The sequence below is a fragment of the Nerophis lumbriciformis genome, linkage group LG16, assembly GCF_033978685.3.
Source record: "Nerophis lumbriciformis linkage group LG16, RoL_Nlum_v2.1, whole genome shotgun sequence".
Classification (NCBI taxonomy): Eukaryota; Metazoa; Chordata; class Actinopteri; order Syngnathiformes; family Syngnathidae; genus Nerophis; species Nerophis lumbriciformis.
The window spans coordinates 11,434,957-11,457,629 of NC_084563.2; the positions used below are offsets into that span (position 1 = coordinate 11,434,957).

At 40.8% G+C, this 22,673-nt stretch overlaps 1 protein-coding gene across 4 annotated transcripts in view; it reads left to right on the top strand.

The window, feature by feature from the left end:
• lingo2 (leucine rich repeat and Ig domain containing 2) overlaps window positions 1–22,673 on the top strand; it is a 704,576-nt gene that overhangs the window by 348,917 nt on the left and 332,986 nt on the right. For all 4 annotated transcript variants that reach the window (XM_061976604.1, XM_061976605.1, XM_061976607.1 and 1 more), the window contains one exon: window positions 21,128–21,213. The gene's annotated coding sequence lies outside the window, so the exon portion shown is untranslated. The remainder of the gene's footprint in view (window positions 1–21,127; window positions 21,214–22,673) is intronic.

Sequence of the window (22,673 nt, forward strand, 5' to 3'; positions counted from 1 at the left end):
CTAGGAGTGGCAAAAAAAAAAAATCCAGCATCAAACTTAGCACGGATGTCTTCAAAATTCACCTTTACGCATTCACACTCGGCGCCAACATTTGGGAATCAGGATGAGGTGATACAAGAAAGGTATGAAGTAAATACATCTGTTTGTAGCAGCACCGGACAATGTTGTGTTTAAGTTTCACTTTTACATCTCATCGAACATAATTGTGGCGCATTCGAAAAATCTTGTTTGACGTTGGAAATAGAGGCTTCGCTAGTTTTCAAATCAGATTGCGTTCACATTAGACATCGCATTTTTTTGGGAACGTGAACGACAACATAAAAAGATCGGATTTGACAAAAAAAATAAAAAATTGGAATAGGACATCCTACAGTAGGGAAGGGATTCATAAGGCCCCATTCCAGGGTGGATCTCGTGTGAGAGGAAGAGGGTGGTTTAATCATTTTGTAATGCAGCCTGCTGAAAATGATGGATAGCGCCACTCAATACAGCAACTGACGCTGTGGTTGAAGTTGGAATTGCCACAAAACGTTTGTATGTCTATCTGTGTTGGCCCTGCGATGAGGTGGCGACTTGTCCGGGGTGTACCCCGCCTTCCGCCCGAATGCAGCTGAGATAGGCTCCAGCACCCCCCGCAACCCTAAAAAAGACAATGGATGCCACAAAACACATTTTGGGATATTTAACATTTTACTGCCAAATGTGTCACGTTTCATGTGTCAGATAAACTGGGCCATATGAATTCTCTTCCTGCTGTATCCTGCAGTGTGAAGGTAGCCTTAAAGACCAAAATAGGGCCACAAACAACATTTCTGTTTAGCCCAGGACCGGCACTAGTTTCGGCCTTGGTGGAGGTCGACGGTCCCTCCTGGCTCTTGGCGTCTTTTGTAGGACGAATGCTGCATCCAAAGTGCATGTTACATTTGTGCAAAGTCAATAAGACAAAAACAAAACAAAAAAGCAGCTTTAAATGCGTGTGTGTGTGTGAAGTGTTTTGTGGATGAGGATTTCAAAAGAAAAGCGCCACTACGAGAGAGGTAACCTGAAGGACATACGCCGTTTTTTTTCCGAGAGTCACATTTCCACAAGTGATTCTCAGCATGCCGCCGCCATGACAGATGCCGCAGAATAGAATATAGATTTCAGTGAGCGAGGAAGGCGTGCCTGATGAATCTCAATTTGCCGCTGTCCATATTTCATAGTCACCTCTACGAGGGGGGCGAGGTGGCGGGGAAGTGCGGACGGGCGTGCGGGGGCGGGGGCGGCAGCTGCCCGCCTGTCATTTGCCTGCATGATTGGAACCGTGATCACTTCTTCATAAAGGCTTACATTCAATATTTAGCCTCTATTCTTTTTTGTCTCCCCCTCCTCTGCGTTATTCACGAGTGCCGAGGCTGCAAAATAAAAGAGAGGATGTGCGTCATTTCATTAGTGCGGTAAGGGGAAAAAAAAAAAAAAAAGGATTCCGCATGATGACAAATGTTCAGCAGCAGACTGTGGAGATGGCATACAGTAGCTGGAGGGGGCAACAAATAGAGAGCCTTCCTCAGGAGGGGTGCAGGGTTCCTCTCTAGTCTATTTATAGCTCTATCTGAAGTGCGTGTAACGTTACACTTCATGGTTGCGTTTTGCACAATCTACTTGTGTTTCCATAGCAGGCCAGTTGGATCATTGGTTTAAGAATCAGAATCAGAAATACTTTATTAATCCCCGAGGGGAAATTAAGATTTGTGTAATGTGTACAGAGAGAAAAAGACAGCACAGACAGCGGGGAAGTCGTTTTATCTCTATATTTATTATATGTATAATGAAGTGTGTAGCTAATCCAAAATATGTGTGGCGTGCGACTATGTGTAGGGATAATTTGTTGAGTGTTACCCGGAGTGTTGAGCGAGGTGTGGAAGTCCAAGAGGGGCAAGGCAGGCTCGAAGCTCCAGAGACAGGCGTGAGGTCAAGGGCAGGAGAGAGGCGTCAAAGGTCCGTGTCCAGGCGGGAGGTCGAGATCCGAAAGGGGCAGCCAGTGAACCGGAGGGGAACACGGAGAGATGAGAGACACAGCTCGCGATCAGGGGTCCGAGGGATGCTGCTGGAACGACATGACTTTTTGATTGATTGATTGAGACTTTTATTAGTAGGTTGCACAGTGAAGTACATATTCCGTACAATTGACCACTAAATGGTAACACCCGAATACGTTTTTCAACTTGTTTAAGTCGGGGTCCACTTAAATTGATTCATGATACAGATATATACTATCATATATACTATCATCATAATACAGTCATCACACAAGACAATCATCAGGGTGTATACATTGAATTATTTACATTATTTACAATTCGGGGTGTGGGGGGGTGGGGGGGGGTTAGGTTTGGTTGTTATCATCAGTCATCATTAATTGAGAACAGAGAAATGAATATTGAAACAGTGTATGTCTGACTTGGTAGGATTTGTGCAGCAAGTAGTGGACATAGAGAGAGAGAGAGAGAGAGATCAGAAGGCATAAGAAAAATATCTGCATTTGATTGTTTACATTTGATTATTAACAACAATCCAGGGAGGGTGTTAGTTTAGGGTTGAAGTTGCCTGGAGGTGTACTTTTATTGCGGTTTTGAAGGAGGATAGCGATGCCCTTTCTTTTATACCTGTTGGGAGCGCATTCCACATTGATGTGGCATAGATAGAGAATGAGTTAAGACCTTTGTTAGATCGGAATCTGGGTTTAACGTGGTTAGTAGAGCTCCCCCTGGTGTTGTGGTTATGGCGGTCATTTACGTTAAGGAAGTAGTTTGACATGTACTTCGGTATCAGGGAGGTGTAGCGGATTTTATAGACTAGGCTCAGTGCAAGTTGTTTTACTCTGTCCTCCACCCTGAGCCAGCCCACTTTGGAGAAGTGGATAGGAGTGAGGTGTGATCTGGGGTGGAGGTCTAGAAGTAATCCGACTAGCTTGTCCTGGGATGTTTGGAGTTTAGATTTGAACAGGACACAATGAGCACGACGGGGAAAGAACACAAATGCTGTGTCCCAATTCAGGGTCTGCATCCTTTGGAAGACCCGGCCTACGCAGCTTTAGAAGGCTGGACCTTCGGAGGCACCTCCGAAGGATGTGTCACCCGTTGTTAAATGGGACTGTCTAGCCTGCGGAGGATACTTACATTTGAAAGTGTATTCGCTGCCGCAGCCGCTGCTTGTATTTGCCGCCATCGTCAAAAAGATCCGGGTTGAACAAAGACGCGCAAAGCATCTTGGGATATGGGAGGCCACAAAGGATAGTTGCGGTGCATCCTCCGAATACAGGGAAAAGGAGGACGCATCTGTCGGCTGAATTTGGAGGAACCTTTGAATTTGAATGGATCCTGAATGAATCCTTCAAATTCGCCCTTTGAAGGATGCAGACCCTGAAATGGGACGTAGCTAAAGAGAGAGAGAGCGAGAGAGCATAGAGCTAGATGTTACGGCTTACTGTACTGCAAGAGACTACGTTCTGGCCCGGAACGCAGGATTGCACTGGCTTAAGAAGGCTGGTCTCTCATCAGCTTCAGGTGTGCAGACTGCTGATTGAAAGCAGCTGCCTGCTGCAGCCGGAGTGGCGCGCACAGGAGAGTGCTTGGAGGCGCGCCCAGCGTAGCACACAGGTGAATGCGCACTGAGGTGCGCCCGGGTCGTGACAATGTTCAGCACAATCCCATTCAAGAGCAGACAAACATTACAGGGAGACAGAACAGGATCGCTGACGGGTCTGCCAACTTCCGGCAGCCCTTACACAAAAGGTGAGAAACAGGTAAAAGCTGGGGGAGGGGGGTGAGGAAAAAAAATATTCAGTCTAAGCCTCGGTACAGACTGAGGCCAAGGGAAAAATAAAACACATAAACGTGTGTAAGAGGGAAACATCAAAGAACACAAAGGGCATTAAAGACATTAAAAAAGCAGAGCTGATGCAACCAGCCACTTCTACATACAGCTACAAAAGTAAAAACAACAAAAAAACATATACACTGTGGTGGCCTCTGCAGTGTTCCACGGCATCGTCTGCTGGGGTGGGGAGAGCATGGCCAGAGAGAGGAGCAGACCCAACAAAGCAACCAAGAGAGCCGAGTCCACCCTCGGCCACCCACTAACTCTTGGCCAGTGTCCAGTCCCCGCATGGATGAGCGAGGATGCTTCCAAGGAGACCGAGGTGTCCGATACCTGCTCATTCAGCCAAGACACTGTGAAGCTTGTCCGTCTCGGCGCTCAGCGCCAGCTCCGCAAAGCCCTGTCTCTTCTCCAGTCTCTCCAAATGGACTCTGGTGTGGCAGAGACCCAGCAGCTGGTCTCCTTGGTCAAAAGGCTCCTGGGGGGCAGATCCAGAAGTTCACAAAAAAGCACCACAGAAGTCACGAAAGTCTCACCCCTTATCACACAGTCCCAAAGGGTCCCGAACCAAAAGGAAAAACAAACAAAAACACATGAAAACAAGAAGGAACTCCTGGAGAGTATCCTGGAGCATTCAAAGTTCCTTTCTCTGGAAATAAGAGGCCAAGCCCAACTCCTGAAAAACGACCCCACACTATAATTCCTCCTCCACCAAATGTCACACTCGGCAAAATGCAGTCCGAAATGTAGCGTTCTCCTGGCAACCTCCAAACCCAGACTGGTCCATCAGATTGCCAGATGGAAAAGCGTGATTCATCACTCCAGAGAAGGCGTCTCCACGGCTCTAGAGTCCAGTGGCGACGTGCTTTACACCACTGCATCCCACGCTTTGCATTGGACTTGGTGATGTACGGCTTGGATGCAGCCCATTACATGAAGCTCTCTGCGTACTGTACGTGGGCTAATTGGAAGGTCACATGAAGTTTGGAGCTCTGTAGCAACTGAGTGTGCAGAAAGTCTTTGCTATGAACTTTGCATCCGCTCAACCCCTCTGTCAGTTTACGTGGCCTACCACTTGGTGGATGAGTTGCTGTTGTTCCCAAACTCTTCCATTTTCTTATAATAAAGACGACAGTTGACTTTGGAATATTTAGGACATTTTACGACTGGATTTGTTGCACAGGTGGCATCATATGACAGTTCCATGCTGGAAATCACTGAGAGCGGCCCATTCTTTCACAGGTGTTTGTAGAAACAGTCTCCATGCTTAAGTGCTTGATTTTATGCACCAATTGATTAGGACACCTGATTTTGATCATTTGGATGGGTGGCCAAATACTTTTGTATGTGACTAGCGTCCCATATGTGACATAGGATGAACAAATATACTACAGTACTAAGAATACACTGGCCAAAAAAGAGTTCATGGTACCTCTCGCTGCGGAATCTAAATGAGTGTTTACAACGATAAAAGCACAGGGTGCATTCACGTTCCGTCCTTGAACACCTCATGTGCAGTTCACTCTGTTGAGCTGATTTGCTGTTTGAAGATCGAAGACCCTCACTGTGTCTGCCACGATAAATGCCCCACAGGCGATTGTTTGAAAAAGCAAAAATTCCACCAGTTGGACAAGCAGAGCACATGGCGGCGGTTTGTAGACTAATTAGAGTGGACATGCTACATGTGTCTGGATGTGCCGCTGTGTCGGGTGGAGGACAAGTCCTGCATGGACCAGTGAGCCGGCTCTGTAGAAAGCATTCACGAGTGGACTTTGCGGCTCCCCCCGCCCCCTCCCCGTGGAGTCACAGCGAGGCCAGAGGAGCCCACTCGGTGCCGCAGCCTTAAGCAGCGTACTTGCACTGACACACCGTGTAGGGATTACGCCGAGCGGACACACACATGCTGTCGTTATAGCAACGGAATGGAATCATGCACAGGGAAAAAGGGAGACATGCTGTTTTATGGCGAGTCACTGAGTAGCATCAGGAGTGCAGTTCAGCAGATACTAAATCTACATCAGCAGCAATAGTAGCGTAAATTCCGGACTATAAGGCACTACCTTATTCCTATACTTTAAACCCTGTGGCTTATAAAACGAAGAGGCTAATTTATAAGATTTTTCTCAGCTGATGGGCATAATAAAAATAATAACAAATAAAAAAAACAAGCAAAAGCACTGTTTAATTGTTTGTGATATGGCGCCATCTTTTGGACGAATTAACTCACTGCATGTGCTGCAGTGTCCTTCCATTAAGTGCTTTCAACAATCGGAATTAGAGCGCGGTTCTTTATTTATTTTTTATTTTTTTATTAACCAATCCAACAAAACAATACACAACAATACCATAATAATGCAATTCCAAAACCAAACCCAACCCAGCAACATTTAGAATAACAATAAACAGAGCAATTGAGAGGACACACAAACATGACACAAAACAATCTAAAAGCAGTCAAACAAAAATGAATATTATCAACAACAGTATCAATATTAGTAACAATTTCAACATAGCAGTGATTAAAAAATCCCTCATTGACATTATTATTACAGAAATGTATAAAAAATGCAAACATTTAAAAAAAAAAGGAAAAATAATGTCACAGTAGCTTACACATCTCATAAGCTTGTCCAGTATTTTCACAAAGATAAAATAAGTCATATTTTGGTTAATTTAATAGTTAAAACAAATTTAAATAATGGATCCCATATTCCAATTTATGACTCATTATTATCTAAACTAAATGCAGTTTTTTCTACTGAAATCATCTCCATAGCTTGTGTGTACCAGTCAGTATGTGTTGGACTATCAACATTGATCCATTTTTTTAATATTACCCTTTTTGTTATGATGCATATTGACAGAAATGCATTTTTACTCTTTGATGATCAAAAATCGGAATTAGAGCGCAATTGTGTCATCTAATCGTCCGTAATAGTTTGACATCACATGGACACAGATGAGACCTTCTGGAGGAAAGTTCTGTGGTCAGATGAAACAAAATGGAGCTGTTTGGCCACAATACCCAGCAATATGTTTGGAGGAGAAAAGGTGAGGGCTTTAATTCCAGGAACACTGTTCCTACCGTCAAGTATGGTGGAAGTAGTATTATGCTCTGGGCCTGTTTTGCTGCCAATGGAACTGGTGCTTTACAGAGAGTAAATGGGACAATGAAAAAGGAGGATTACCTCCAAATTCTTCAGGACAACCTAAAATAATCAGCCCACAGGTTGGGTCTTGGGCACAGTTGGGTGTTCCAACAGGGCAATGACCCCAGACACACGTCAAAAGTGGAAAAGGAATGGCTAAATCAGTGATAGCTGAGGGCTGAACATCTCCACCTGCTTCCAACATATTGGTTTAATTGAGTTCACCTGTTCACCTGCTCAAAGCACATGCTCAAAATGTTTGAGCTTCAGTCAGTCACCCCTTTGACATGCTGCTAAGAGGAAGGAAAACAGCTCCTGTTTGGACTCAGAAGACGCAACTGGTGAGGAAACCAAGGAAGAGAAGATAATTTCACTGGGGAGAATCTTTAAAGAAGATAATTCCACTGATGTTTTAAGTTGACTGAAAGTAAATTTAAAAAAGTATCTGTGATGTTTACGTTTATTCTTATAATTAGGATGGATTGTTTAAATTTAATTTCATTCATATTGTTGGAAATGTTTAAATGTATTCTTAAACCTAGACCCTATCAGTGGAAATTAATTTGTTTGGATTGATTTAAAGGAAAGCAAAGCATGTATTATGATGTATGTTTATGAAACATTAATGTGTTTTTTTTTTTTTTCTGTTTGGTTAAGGTTATCAACCTAATCTACTATTCTACTCTCACCTAATCTACTATTCTATCAACACCACTATTCAACCCCCACTAATCTACTATACAGCTATTCACCTATTCAGCTAATTCAACTATTCGACTATTCATTCTGTTCATCCATTCATCTACACTGATAACCCACTTTATTTTACTGCTTCAAATCAAACATCTATAAATCACAAGGAAAAAGGATCGAGTTGTCCCTTTGAGTCCTTCCTGAGTCCAACTGGCCCTTTCAAGTTTGGGCACAGCTGTGAAAACCTGAAGAACTTGACATTCATAAAAGAAGCAAACTTCATGAATGTTTTTGTGACCAACAAGTTTGTGCTCCAATCACTCTATCACAAAAAAATAAGAGTTTTAGAAATTATTGGAAATTCAAAACAGCCATGACATAATGTTATTTTCATGTGTATGTTAACTTTTGATCGCGACTGTACGTATATATGTATATGTACACGTTTGTATATATTTGTGTGTTTATATACATATATATATATATATATATATATATAATGTTTTGCATGTTCCCATCAACCATTATACTGGATTTAAATAGGTTGTTATGTTTGACCATGTTTGTTGAATTTTTGTACTAGTTGATTGTATTTTTTTCTGAACCAAGACTAGGTAAAGTTGTTTGAATTGGGCCATATAAGTAAATGCTCCACTTCGTTGACCTAAAGATCCAAATAAAGGCATAGTTACAAAATCGCAGCAGTCAGACTACTGGATATTTTGTATGTGATATGGATACACCGCTATAAGCGACAAGCGGTAGAAAATGGATGGATGGATGGAGGTCTAATTGTTGATTGAACTTGTGTTGTCTCGCGGGCCAAATTGAAGACGCCGGCGGAACACATTTGGCCCCGCGGGCTGAAGTTTGGACACCCCTGGACTATGCATATTTTGTTATCAAATTATTTGTCTCATGTAAAAAAATATATATATATTTTCTCTTTTTTAAAAATGTGTTTAAGTTAATATTTATTTAGTTTTCATAAGGAATACATGCACATGGACTTGATTGAAAATAAAAAATATAGGTAAATCATTTAAACTTTTAAACTAAATGAAAAAAAAAACAATTAGAAAATTTAAATGTTAAAAAATAAATCCATAAATAATAAATATTACAAATTATATACAACAAATATCAGCATCATGAATAAACACACATATACAGTCGATACATAGACACCATTCCAGCACCCACGTGGGATTGATGGCAACTTTCAATTTTGAATTACTTTTTGAAAAATCAATCTTGGTGTTGTTAATTCTGTGGCAAGTTTGGTTCGTTTTACATAAAATAAAAATTGCAAATCATATAGTCTATAATAAACAAAGTCTAACCAATATTTTATTGTGCCCGATAATTAACTAAAGACGCAATCATCTTGACTTAACACACTGCACACGAGCGAATTAATGCATACTTAGTCAACATGTCACACTAAGGGTGGCAGTATGAACAATGCCAACACTGTCATAAATATGTGCCATATAGGGAAACCACACTAAACAACGACAAACACATTTTGGAAGAATATTTGCACCGCAACACAACATAAACACTACAGAACATAATTCCCTGCAGCACCAACTCTTCCGGAATGCTACAATATAAACAAACGTCATTGGTGGATCTACACCTAACATCCACTGTAATGATACCACATACAATAGCGTATCTAGTCAATACTGCATGGATATTTTTCAACATCACTAAATGTATATTATGTTTATAAACTCAGAACACATGTCCCTGGACACATGAGGACTTTGAATATGACCAATGTTTGATCCTGTTACTACTTTGTATCGGATCAAATGTGTGGTATCCTCCAAAACTAATGTAAAGTATCAAAACAACAGAAGAATAAGTGATTATTACATTTTAACAGAAGTGTAGATAGAACATGTTAAAAGAGAAAGTAAGCAGATATTAACAGTAAATGAACAAGTAGATTAATAATTCATTTTCTATCACTTATCCTTAATTATGTTGACAAAATAATAGAATGATAAATGACACAATATGTTACTGCATATGTCAGCAGCTAAATTAAGAGTCTTTGTTTGCTTACTTAATACTAAAAAACAAGCTGTCTTGTATGTTCACTATTTTATTTAAGGACAAAATTGCATTAAGAAACACATGTTTCTTATTGCAATTGTATGGGACAGCGTGGCGCGGTTTGGGAGAGTGGCCGTGCCAGCAACTTGAGGGTTCCTGGTTCAATCCCCACCTTCTGCCAACCTCGTCACGTCCGTTGTGTCCTTAAGCAAGACACATCACCCTTGCTCCTGATGGGTCGTGGTTAAGGCCTTGCATGGCAGCTCCCGCCATCAGTGTGTGAATGTGTGTGTGAATGGGTGAATGTGGAAATAGTGTCAAAGCGCTTTGAGTACCTTGAAGGTAGAAAAGTGCTATACAAGTATAACGCATTTATCATATGTTCAATGTATCATACATTTTTTTGTTAAAATAAAGCCAACACTGACATTTATTTGTGGTAGATAGGCGCCTATGAGTATATATATACAAATATATATATATATATATATATATATATATATATATATATATATATATATATATTTACATTTATATAAAAAAATAAAATATATATATATATATATATATATATATATATATATATGTATATATATTTTATATAAATGTAAATATATATATATATATATATATATATATATATATATATATATATATATATATATATACATATGTATATATATATATATATATATATATATATATTTATAAATAAATAAATGTGTTATTGAATTTTTTGAACAAACAAGTGGCCCCCGGCCTGCACTTTGTGCACTCGAAACAATACCTCGCCTATGCATCCTTTTGTCTCCACCTACAATAGTTTTCCGAGAAATTAGACGGATTGGGTCACGTTTCGACTCCTTTCTTTTGAATCATTGACGCGGCACACTTCAGCCGCCTCTGCACATATCCCGCCCCCGCATGTGCGCTCGCCAAACTCCAGGCCAACAGGAACACTTGCACAATCTAATGCGCTACAAAAACACGCGATTAATGGTAAATCATGCATGGATAAAATCAACCAACGCTCAGTTTTGACATCATGTTGATGATTGTAGCTGTTAGCCATGCAAAAATAAACCTTGAGCGGTTGTTTACTCAGTGCACTGCCACGCATCAAGTATCCTGTCAGAACAAATTAACTCTTTCACACTGCAATCAATCATTTACTCCGTTGCAGCTTCAAAGTTCACCGTCTTCGCCGTCGCCATGACGTCGTGTGCAGTCTCTAATTGGAAGCTGAGGAAAAGGTTAAGTAACAGGAAGCGCAACGTATGACACCGACTGGATGTGTAGGAGTGATGGATGCTGTTTAATCGTTTCCATTAACTTTTTTTTTTTTTTTTTTTAATAAATGTGCACGATAATGTGATCCGGCACTTCCCCGTCTCCGGGGCTAATGACTTGATTCACGCTAAAGTATTGTTTATGTGGATTCTATCAGAATGCAAACAAGACAAGAGTCAAACAGTGCGTGGTACCTGACAGTTAAAGACTGCATGACTAAACGTGCTTTGATACACTCGTACAAGTGATGTGCAAAATGTGAGTTGTTTTGATCACCGTCACTCCGGTTGGTTCGTGAGATGCATTATGCAAATAATGCAATCTGCATGACGGTTTAAAGAAAAAAAAAACCTGTAGATTGTCGATGCAAGGGCCGACAAAGACAATTCTTTATGCGGTAACACTTTAGTATGGGGAACACATATTTACCATTAATTAGTTGCTTATTAACATGCAATATAGTAACATATTGGCTCTTAATTAGTCATTAAGTACTTATTAATGCCTTATTCTGCATGGCCTTATTATACAACCAGTAGGCCATTAACTAAGAGTCTTCCCTCAATAACCTCAGAATTATTACTTATTATTAACTCTAACCCTAACCCTTATAAATTAATTAGTCATTATTAAGTACTTATTAATGCCTTATTCTGCATGGCCTTATTATACAACCAGTAAGCCATTAACTAAGAGTCTTCCCTCAATAACCTCAGAATTATTACTTATTATTAACTCTAACCCTAACCCTAACCCTTATAAATTAATTAGTCATTATTAAGTACTTATTAATGCATTATTCTGCATGGCCTTATTATACAACCAGTAAGCCATTAACTAAGAGTCTTCCCTCAACAACCTCAAAATTATTACTTATTATTAACTCTAACCCTAACCCTAACCCTTATACATTAATTAGTCATTATTAAGTACTTATTAATGCCTTATTCTGCATGGCCTTATTATACAACCAGTAAGCCATTAACTAAGAGTCTTCCCTCAATAACCTCAGAATTATTACTTATTATTAACTCTAACCCTAACCCTTATAAATTAATTAGTCATTTTTAAGTACTTATTAATGCCTTATTCTGCATGGCCTTATTATACAACCAGTAAGCCATTAACTAAGAGTCTTCCCTCAATAACCTCAGAATTATTACTTATTATTAACTCTAACCCTAACCCTTATAAATTAGTCATTATTAAGTACTTATTAATGCATTATTCTGCATGGTCTTATTATACAACCAGTAAGCCATTAACTAAGAGTCTTCCCTCAATAACCTCAGAATTATTGCTTATTAGTAACCCTAATCCTAACCCTAGTGACCAAATACCTTAAATTAATTCTTTGTTACTTTAATAAGCAACTAATTGCACTGAAACTAAGGGCCCAAGCCCAACTCCTGAAAAACAACCCCACACCATAATGCCTCCGCTGACCTGTCAGTTTACGTGGTAAATGGTAAATGGGTTGTACTTTTATAGCACTTTTCTACCTTCAAGGCACTCAAAGCGCTTTGACACTATTTCCACATTCACCCATTCACACACACATTCACACACTGATGGAGGGAGCTGCCATGCAAGGCGCTAACCACGATCCATCAGGAGCAAGGGTGAAGTGTTGGTAGAAGCCGGGAATCGAACCAGGAACCCTCAGGTTGCTGGCGCGGCCACTCTACCAACTTCACCTCGCCGTACCGTAGCATATTAATTAAGGGTGAATATGCTCCCCATACTAAAGTGTTAACCTTTATTCTGATACAGTTGCTTTGACCTTTGGGAGTTACGGTTCATTTACGGCTAAGTTGTTTCTGGATCAGAGTTACAGTGTAGCTGTTTGTGGTATTGAGCTGCCACTTTTATTAGTACACTCGGTGTGTACTGTATTTTCCAGACTATAACTCCACGGTGACGCTTTGGTGAATTTACTGAGGAATTTGTGAAACTGAAACAATACAAAAAGAATGCCGTTGTAAGTTAACACTGTCAGTTGGCATTAGGATTGTACGGTGTACCGGTTAGAGTATAGTAACTCGATACTAATGAATCATATTCGGTACTTTATCGCTTCAGAAAAGTACCTTACCTAAATGTGTGATATCATCCAAAACTAATGTAAAGTATCAAACAACAGAAGAATAAGTGAATAATACATTTTAACAGAAGTGTAGAGAGAACATGTTAAAAGATAAAGTAAGCAGATATTAACAGTAAATGAACAAGTAGATTAAAAATTATTTTTCTACCACTTGTCCTTAATATTTTTGACAACATAATAGAATGGAAAAATGATGTTACTGCATATGTCAGCAGACTAAATTAAGAGCCTTTGTTTGTCTACTTACTAATAAAAGACAAATTGTCTTGTATGTTCACTATTTTATTTAAGGACAAACTAGCAATAAGAATGTTTAATGTATCCTAAGATTTTTTATTAAAATAAATATTTTCACAACATATTTTTGGTCTCCTATATTTAGAAAAGTACCAAAAAGTATCAAAATAATTTTAGTACCGGTACCAAAATATTGGTATCGGGACAACACTAGTTGGCATCGGGTGCCGCAAGCTAATTGCTAGTGTCGCTAATCAATCAAAGTTTATTTATATAGACCCCCCTTTTAGACCAGTTGATCTGCCGTCTCTTTTCTGCTCTGCCCCCCGCTCCTGTGTGGAGAGGCTATCAGGTGACCACAGATGTTGCGCTAGCTGTGCACAAGCCACAACAACATCCTCAACTCAGATTCCACATCAATGCAAGGATAAAACTCAACCCAATGGGATCCAATGAGAAACCTTGGTGGGGACCACAGATGTAGGGACCGGTGCAATGGATGTCGAGGGGATCTAGTTAATAGTGTGAAAGTCCAGTCCATAGTGGGGCCAGCAGGGGGTCATCTTGAGTGGAGACAGGTCAGCAACGCAAATACGTCCCCAACTGATGCACAGATGAGTGGTCCACCCCGGGTCTCGACTTTGAACAGCTCGCACGTCATCTGTGGTCCTCTGATAGCCTCTCCACACAGGAGCGGGGGGCAGAGCAGAAAAGAGACGGCAGATCAACTGGTCTATTTAAAGGCTCCAGTATACAAATGAGTTTTAAGATGGGACTTAAATGCTTCCTTCTGAGGTAGCATCTCTAACTGTTACTAGGAGGGTATTCCTGAGTACTGGAGCCCGAATAGAAAACGCTCTAAAGCCTGCAGACTTTTTTTGGGCTCTGGGAATCACTAACAAGCCAGAGTTCTTAGAACGCAGAGTTCTTGCCGGGACATATGCTACAATACAATCAGCAAGATAGGATGGAGCTAGATCTTTTTTTTTAGTAAAACCTTTAAGTCGCATCTTAAGTGCACCGGAAGCCAGTGCAGGTTTTTTTTTTGATTGATTGAAACTTTTATTAGTAGATTGCACAGTGAAGTACATATTCCGTACAATTGACCCCTAAATGGTAACACCCGAATACGTTTTTCAATTTGTTTAAGTCGGGGTCCACTTAAATTGATTCATGATACAGATGTATACTATTTTCATAATACAGTCATCACACAAGATAATCATCACAGTATATAAATTGAATTATTAACATTGTTTACAATCCGGGGTGTGGGATATGGAGGGGGGATTAGGTTTGGTTGTTATCAACACTTCAGTCATCAACAATTGCATCATCAGAGAAATGGACATTGGAACAGTGTAGGTCTGACTTGGTACATATGTACAGCAAGTATTGGACACAGAGAGAGAGATCAGAAATTATAAGAAAAAGTGACTACATTTGATTGTTTACATTTGATTAATTACAATCCGAAGAGGTATGATGAGGAAGGAAGGGTGTTAGTTTAGGGTTGAAGTTGCCTGGAGGTGTTCTTTTAGTGTGGTTTTGAAGGAGGATAGAGATGCCCTTTCTTTTACACCTGTTGGGAGTGCATTCCACATAGAAAGAGAATGAGTTAAGACCTTTGTTAGATCTGAATCTGGGTTTAACGTGGTTAGTGGAGCTCCCCCTGGTGTTGTGGTTATGGCGGTCATTTACGTTAAGGAAGTAGTTTGACATGTACTTCGGTATCAGGGAGGTGTAGCGGATTTTATAGACAAGGCTCAGTGCAAGTTGTTTTACTCTGTCCTCCACCCTGAGCCAGCCCACTTTGGAGAAGTGGGTAGGAGTGAGGTGTGATCTGGGGTGGAGGTCTAGAAGTAATCTGACGAGCTTGTTCTGGGATGTTTGGAGTCTAGATTTGAGGGTTTTGGAGGTGCTCGGGTACCAGGAGGTGCATGCGTAATCGAAAAAGGGTTGAACGAGAGTTCCCGCCAGAATCTTCATGGTGCTTTTGTTGACCAGAGAGGAGATTCTATAGAGAAATCTTGTTCATTGGTTGACCTTTTTGATTACCTTGGTTGCCATTTTATCACAAGAAAGATTAGCCTCTAGAATGGAACCTAGGTAGGTGACCTCATCCTTCCTGGCGATAACAATGTCACCCACTTTTATAGTGAAGTCACTGACTTTCATAAGGTTGATGTGGGACCCAAACAGGTGAGCCAGTATAGGCCTAATATGATCAAACTTGCTGTCAAGTAGGACGCTAATTAATGGCTGGCTGGAAACGTGTGCATTAATTGCTAGCTGGGAACTAGGCTGCTGATAATCAAATTCAGAATCAGAATCAGAAAAACTTTATTAATCCCCGAGGGGAAATTAAAATTTTCAGCACAATCCCATTCAAGAGCAGACAAACATTACAGGGAGACAGAACAGGATCGCTGACGGGTCTGCCAACTTCCGGCGCCCCTTACAAAAAAGGTGAGATACAGGTAAACAATGGGGGTTAGGGGGGTTGAGAAAAAATAATTAAAAAAAATAAACAAATAAAATAAAATTCATAAAGTGCTGTGATGTTCTGCAAACAAAAACAAGGGTGTGTCTCCAGCCATTGCATCGGCCGTCTGGATTGCTACAACCGACCAGGTCGTCTGGTTTCAAATAACAAAAACTTTGCAGTAGTGTTTTTGAAAAGTTGTCTCCGTCTGGTGTCTGTTTGTGCTGATGCGGCGTCTCTCCCAGCCTCTCCAGGTGGCCGGGCACATTAGGCATGCTTTTATGGTCGCGCGGCGAAGAGCTGGGGACCGTCGTCGTGATGGGCGTCGCGTCTTGACGCCAGCTGGCAAATGATGCGCTAATGCGTCCTTGGGAATCAAGGCCAGACTTGTGGCCGGCCGGGGAGTCGTTTACAATTTTTCAGGGGGCAGGATGTGACGGCTCCTCGTCGAGGCCTTATTAAGTCGCATAATGTGCAATGATGCCGCGCTCGAAACAGAATTAAGATCCCTTCGAGTAAGCGCGCGTTTGTTGTCACGTCCTGAAACAACAGCTCCCTTACAGGCTCATTAGGCTCTAATGTACGAATCCATCATTTAGGACTGACCGCCTTCTGTTTTATGTACGCGGCGAGTATCCGATAATGTCCGTGCGGAAACATAAAGACGTTGTTTCTCAACCTGGGATGTCAAAAGACGTTCCAGGGCGGACAAAAAGAGGATTATGAATTCATCTAAATGGCTCCTTCAAACGCAGCCCATCAATATTCCGTGGTCTTTGTCGGGAGCCGGCTTCAGGCTTAACAAGGGGAGCCAACAGATAAAGGATCAAAAAAGTGCTGGGGTATTGTCCTTGAACTCTTAATGGTGCGCTAATAGCGTGCGGTGTCAAGAGTAATTCTAACAAGAGCGTCCCCAGTCCAACATCTTCCGTCCTCTCTCTGTCTTTGGACTTGGAAGGAGAGAGCTGTGCCCCCCCCAATCTTATCATCACATTACCAAGTCAGGCACGCCTTGTGCATAATGGCCGCGTGCCGTGTTTCATGCTGCAGCCTGGATGAAGGAAGTCATTATGAGCGGGAGCGGCGAGCTTCTGTGCACGCCTTAGGACACACTTTTTGGCTGGAGGCTCTGGAAAGATAAAGAACTTTAGCCCAAGGATCTAAAGACAAACAGTATGATATCCGAGAGGGCTGTTTTTCTCCCAAATCTTCTGTAGCTCACGACTCGATTTAGAAACACGGTTCCCTTCACGGGACCCAAACTTATCAAAGATCATGTATTGCTTTGACATAAAAGCCAAGCATAAATCAATCGTAAAGCTCAGGACAAAGTTAAAGTACCACTGATTGTCACACAAGCACTAAGTGTGGTGAAATTACCCTCTGAATTTGACCTGTCTCCTTGTTCCTCCCCCTGGGAGCAGTGAGCAGCAGCGGTGGCGTCGCTCGGGAATCATTTTGGTGATTTGACCCCCAATTCCAACCCTTGATGCTGAGTGCCAAGCAGGGACGCAATAGGTCCCATTTTTATAGTCTTTGGTATGACTCGGCCGGGGTTTGAACTCACGACCTACCGATCTCAGGGCGGACACTCTAACCCCAAGTTTAGGGACGTCTCTGCGCTGCTGACTTGTCTGCACTCAAGATGATCCCCTGCTGGCCCCACTAAGGACTGCACTCTCACACTTTTAACTAGATCCACACGACGTCCCCACGCTCTAACCACAAGGCCACTGAGCAGGCTACTGAGATTAGTAGTTATGGGTAAATGAAACCTTAGTGAGTGTACAGCACACTCAAACGCTGTATTATTTTGATTAGTTACATGATGAAGTGAATTAATTCGCTCATATCGTGTTTTGCTTATGGTGAAGACTTGTATCCAACTTGGAGAAAGCAAACCACCAAGTTTAATTAAATAGTGGTATTTCAGTTTGAGCATATAATAAGATAAGGCCCCCTTGGGTTGATATTCACAGGTGGATTGGATCACTTCTCGTAGGAAAGAGGCTCTAATTGGGATTTAGGAATGCAAAAGTGATAGCCGTATCCTTGAGAAGAGACTACCTGTCTAGATCAATGCTTAAATTTCCATGTCAACTTCAAGAGCTTTCTGTCGATTCTAGGTTTTTATTATTATTCTTAAATTAGGTTTTTACATCTCAAAATGAGATGTTTGGGTAAATTACAGCCTTCAATAGGTCAATAATTCATAACAACATTGATTTTTGTTTCATTATTATTTTTTGGAGCAATGACAGTTTAAAAAAAAATCCCACTAAAAATCCCACTAAAAGTGTTGAAAATAAGTCACTTTTTTTTTTTTACTTTCAATTTTCAAATTTTAATATTTAGGTCAATTTCAAAAGCTATTTGTGGATTATACGTTTTATTATGGTTTTTATGGGATTTTTTGTTGTATGCATTTTTGTCATAGAAAACTGAGTTATTTATGGTAAACCCATCAAATATGCAATATTTCCTCCTCAAAAATATTTCGATGTTAAGTAATCGGAACCTCATATAGATCAATAATTTATACAAAATTGAATTTGATTCAATATTATTTTTTAGCAATGACAGTTTTTAAAAAATCTTTAAAAAAAATCTAGGGATCCAAAAGTGTTGAAAATAAGTAATATATTATCTTTTTTTTTTTTTTTACTTTTAATTTTAAAATTTAAATCTCCAGGTCAAATTCAAGAGTTATCCGTCGTTAATATATTTTTTATTTTTTATTTTTTAATGGTGGTTTTGTTTGTTTTGTGTTTTTTTTTATCATAGAAAACTTTTGTTTTTTTAATGGCAAAAACACAAAATATGCAATAATTCCCCCCAAAAACATCTCAAAATGAGATATTTGATGTGCGTTAATTACAAATAAATAGGTCAATAATTCGTAACAACATTGATTTTGGTTCATTAAGTTATGACTTAAATTACCGTATTTTTCGGACTATAAGTCGCAGTTTTTTTCATAGTTTGGCCGGGCTCCTGTGTGACTTATATATGTTTTTTTCCTTCTTTATTATGCATTTTCGGCAGGTGCGACTTATACTTCGGTGCAACATATACTCCGAAAAATACGGTAGTTTTTTTGTAGACACTTTCACATGAACAACTCCTTACATGACTGTGGTTCGGCCTCTCCAGGTTAGGAGTGCCTCATTTGTTTTGACTTAACCTCCTCCGGGTACTGCAGTCCTGAATAATGAAACTTGCTTGTAATGAAGCAACTTTTGGTTCTCCGACGTCTCTTTTGATCCAGCCGCACTGCCGTGTTGTCCTTTTGCCCGGGAGGGGGTGAAAAGACTAGAAATACACTTCAATAACTAAATGAAAGACACCATAGGACAAATGTGACTGATGACAACTAATGTAAAGTATCAAACAACAGAAGAATAAGTGATTATTACATTTTAACAGAAGTGTAAATAGAACATGTTAAAACAAAGTAAGCAGATAGTAACAGTAAATGAACAAGTAGATTAATAATCAATTTTCTACCACTTGTCCTTAATATTTTTGACAAAATAATAGAATGGAAAATGACACAATATGTTACTGCATATGTCAGCAGCTAAATTAGGAGCCTTTGTATGTTTACTTACTACTAAAATACAAGTTCTCTTGTATGTTCACTATTTTTTTAAGGACAGACTTGCAATAAGGAACATATGTTTAATGTACCCTAAGATGTTTAGTTAAAATCAAGCCAATAATGCAATTTGTTGTGGTCCCCTTTATATAAAAAAGTATCAAAGTTACCGAAAAGTATTGAAATACATATTGGTACCGGTAGCAAAATATTGGTATCACTAACTTAACTAACTTTTTACTAATGCAAGCAACAACCAGCACAACACTAAAAGGAACTTGATAAAAAAAAAATAAAAATAAAAATATATATATATATATACATATATATATATATATATATATATATATATATACATATATATATATATATATATATATTTTTTTTTTTTTTCATTTATTTATTTGAAACATTTTTTGCTTGCATTAGTAAAACGTTAGTTCCTGCATTGAACTTACTTTCTCTGTTTCTGATGTCTTGTTGACAACCGCATCAAAAGTAGCCTGCCACGTTACGCCAAGCACATCATTAAAAGTAATTAGATCACTTTTTGCTAGTCACGCCTTTTTCCCTAACACTGGTAAGAAGTACAATACCCCATCCATCCATCCATCTTCTTCCGCTTATCCGAGGTCGGGTCGCGGGGGCAGCAGCCTAAGCAGGGAAGCCCAGACTCCCCTCTCCCCAGCCACTTCGTCCAGCTCCTCCCGGGGGATCCCAAGGCGTTCCCAGGCCAGCCGGGATATATAGTCTTCCCAACGTGTCCTGGGTCTTCCCCGTGGCCTCCTACCGGTCGGACGTGCCCTAAACACCTCCCTAGGGAGGCGTTCGGGTGGCATCCTAACCAGATGCCCGAACCACCTCATCTCGCTCCTCTCGATGTGGAGGAGCAGCGGCTTTACTTTGCGCTCCCCCCGGATGACAGAGCTTCTCACCCTATCTCTAAGGGAGAGCCCCGCCACCCGGCGGAGGAAACTCATTTCGGCCGCTTGTACCCGTGATCTTGTCCTTTCGGTCATGACCCAAAGCTCATGACCATAGGTGAGGATGGGAACGTAGATCGACCGGTAAATCGAGAGTTTTGCCTTCCGGCTCAGCTCCTTCTTCACCACAACGGATCGATACAGCGTCCTCATTACTGAAGACCCCGCACCGACCCGCCTGTTGATCTCACGATCCACTCTTCCCTCACTCGTGAACAAGACTCCGAGGTACTTCAACTCCTCCACTTGGGGCAAGATCTCCTCCAATACTTACAGTATAAACACTTTGTAGGAAATCAACAAAAGACCAGGCTGGCACATGCAACGTAATGGCAAAGACTACTTCCTGACTATGGCCACTCAAATGAATGCATACTTGCAAATGAGACTCAAAAGTAAATAAAAAACAGAGACGTTGTGATTTAACACAAGAACACGCACAAAATTACAGAAAATTGTTACCGTTGAGTAGTGGTATCAATTTCCAGGTACCGTTAAATTGGCACCGTATCAGTTCATATGTGACAGGTACCATCTCGCAGCATTGATTGGGATTTGCGATACACTTCTGATTTACAGGAAGCTTTGAAAACACTCCATGTATTGATTGTCACTTCCCGTCATTCTCTTTATTTCTCCCTCTCTCTCGTGATCTTTTAGATAAAGAGTGAGAATCGGGGCGACCGCAGCGAAGGAGGAGAGAAAAAAGCGCGCCATGGCTGAGAGGATGATTGCTTCTCAAAGTAGTAAGTAGCAGCAGACATTCACAGTCAATTATGTTGTGTGTTTTATTTTATTTTTTCCCACCCTCGCCGATTCATGTGTTCATTTAACGCGATTTAAGTTCTGTTGTCTGAGACTAGAAGCTTTTACGAGACAGCAAAGGACAAAGTACCAACACACGCGTTAAAAGCCTTCGCTGAAAGAGCTTTCTTCGCGAGCCTCGTCTTGAACTTTGGCGTGCCTTCCTCACCCTAAACACTTTGGCCTTTTTTTTTCTTCCTTAAATTTGCCACGGCTCCAATCTGTGGAGGAAAAAAATAAATACAAAAAATGACTAATGCGGCTTTAGTGCATCAGTCAAAAGCCTTGTGGACCGCAGCACTTTGCCATGAAATCATGAGATGATGGGAATCCATTGTAAAAAAGGTGCATGTGCTTGGCATTGAACACAGGTGAGTAGAGCCTTAGAATGTGAAGGTCTTGCGGTTGTTCCTCCAAGTGGAGTATTGGTAGCTGCATGCCCGAAGTTCCAACACCTGGGGCTTCATTTAAAAATATGTGCCTGGATTCCAAGGACTGACCTCTGCATTGTATAGAACAGGGGTGTCCAGTGTTTCCCCCAGTAAATGTCTTAGTTAAGCCTGAGGGGTTGGGGGGTGGCGGCAATAGACTACAGACTCTGATTACATTAAACACATTGTTTATCAAAAAATAACCAAAAAACAATATTTTATATAAATAAAAATAATCTGATGTTTATGTTCCAAATGTAATGGATGTAGTTGATCGAGAACCGCCCCAGATCTGCTGGCATAGTTGGAAGTACAGCAAAACAACACTACCGTAACCAGTTCTTCCACCTGCGTCGACTGCTTGTCTGTACTTTCCACGAATCGCTTTCAATTTAGTGTCGATAGTTGTTTTTGTGATGTCCTGTTTCCGATGAGGAAATTCCTCAGATGTCCCTGGGCAGCACGGTGGAAGAGGGGTTAGTGCGTCTGCCTCACAATACGAGGGTCCTGAGTAGTCCTGAGTTCAATCCCGGGCTCGGGATCTTTCTGTGTGGAGTTTGCATGTTCTCCCAGTGACTGCGTGGGTTCCCTCCGGGTACTCCGGCTTCCTCCCACTTCCAAAGACATGCACCTGGGGACAGGTTGATTGGCAACACTAAATTGGCCCTACTGTGTGAATGTGAGTGTGAATGTTGTCTGTCTATCTGTGTTGGCCCTGTGATGAGGTGGCGACTTGTCCAGGTAGCTGAGATAGGCTCCAGTGCCCCCCGCGACCCCGAAGGGAATAAGCGGTAGAAAATAGATGGATGGATGGGTCCTTCCAAGTCCGTACCACTCCAAAGTAGGGTAAGAATGTCCCCATACTTGGACCGGCAAGTTTCCCAGTCAACACTTTGTTGAGTTTTGTTAACTTTAAACTCCAAAACGATGCTTAAAAGAAGCTGTACTTCTCTGTCAGTCCACATATATCA